The 1,282-nt window shown below is 48.2% G+C and overlaps 1 long non-coding RNA gene across 1 annotated transcript in view; it reads left to right on the top strand.

Moving 5' to 3' along the window:
- The window catches only part of LOC108447146, a 17,706-nt gene extending 16,858 nt beyond the window's left edge, over window positions 1-848 (top strand). Inside the window, exon 3 of the long non-coding RNA XR_001862546.1 lies at window positions 334-848. This is a non-coding gene — a long non-coding RNA (uncharacterized LOC108447146). The remainder of the gene's footprint in view (window positions 1-333) is intronic.
- The last annotated feature ends 434 nt before the right edge of the window (window positions 849-1,282 follow it).

Raw genomic sequence — 1,282 nt, forward strand, 5'->3', positions numbered from 1 at the left:
ATTCAAACTGGCCAGCTGATAGGTTCTGTCAGGTCCCAGAGGAAACTGCAAGCACCCCTTAGCAAGGACATCCCTTCCGGGACTCTCCTTGCTAACCTATGACACCCATGAAAGAGAGGTGTTAAATAGCACCTGCGCAGTGCTGCTGGGGTGGCCTGGCCAGAGGTGGAAACATAACAAGCGACTCCCTCGCAGCACCTAGACGAGATCAACCTCTCAGTGCTGTGGGATCTTGCAAGAATCTTTGAATTGGTGGAACTTGTTGGCAATGATACCTACAGGCAGCAGTTTTTCTTCTAGTCAGAGAAGAGGAGGAAGTGAGAACATGTGAAGAAGAACATGGCAGCACCAAGGTCAGTGGAGAAAGAGGGGGAGGAGGTGCTCCAAGCGCCACAGCCGAGATTCCTCTGCAAGCCATGGTAAGTACCATGGTGAAGCAAGCTGTCCCCCTGCAGCCCATGAAGTCCACGGGGGACGCAGAGATCCACTGGCAGCCTGTGGAAGAAGTGCTCACACCGGAGCAGGTGGATACCAGGGAGAGCCGTGATCCTTAAAGGACTGCACCCCATGGACAAGTGACCCACACCACAACAATTATGGGAAGACTGTTCGCCCGTGGGAGGGACTCACGTTGCAGCAGTTTTGGCAGGACTGCTGCTCATGAGATTAGAGCCACACTGGAGAAGTTCACGGAGAACTGTCTCCCGTGGGAGAGACCCCACAGCATAGCAGAGGAAAGACTCCTCTCCCTGAGTGAACAGAAGAAGATCTCAAGTGACAAACTGACCAAAACCCCCACACCCTGTCTCCCTGTGCTGTTGGTGGGAAGGAAGGAGAGGCTGGGGGAAAAAAAAAGGTGTTTTAAAGGCTTCTTTTACTTCTCATTATCCTCCTCTGACTCTGTTAATAATAAATTTACTTTATACTTTTTAATTTGAACCTGTTTTGTCCTTGGATTGTTTTCTTCCAGTTCTCATCTCAACTCATGAGCCCTTCATTAATATTTTTTCCTCCTCCTCTGCCCAGCTGAGAGCAAGAGAGGGTGAGCAAACAGCTTTCTTGGGTGCCTGGTGTTTGCCCAGTGTCAAACCACAACAGAATCTCAAAATCTTTTCCTTTCTCTTTTAGAAGAGAAGGTTAGGAATATCAGAAAGCAAAGATGTCTGAGAATTGCAGTTATGATTCATCAAGCTTCCAGAAATGCATTATAATGTACTATAGGCTGTAAGACTAAAAATTATTCCCCACTGAAATGGTATTCACACAGCTTCTGCTGTACTGA

This window comes from Corvus brachyrhynchos, unplaced genomic scaffold (assembly GCF_000691975.1).
Source record: "Corvus brachyrhynchos isolate BGI_N302 unplaced genomic scaffold, ASM69197v1 scaffold65, whole genome shotgun sequence".
Classification (NCBI taxonomy): domain Eukaryota; kingdom Metazoa; phylum Chordata; class Aves; order Passeriformes; family Corvidae; genus Corvus; species Corvus brachyrhynchos.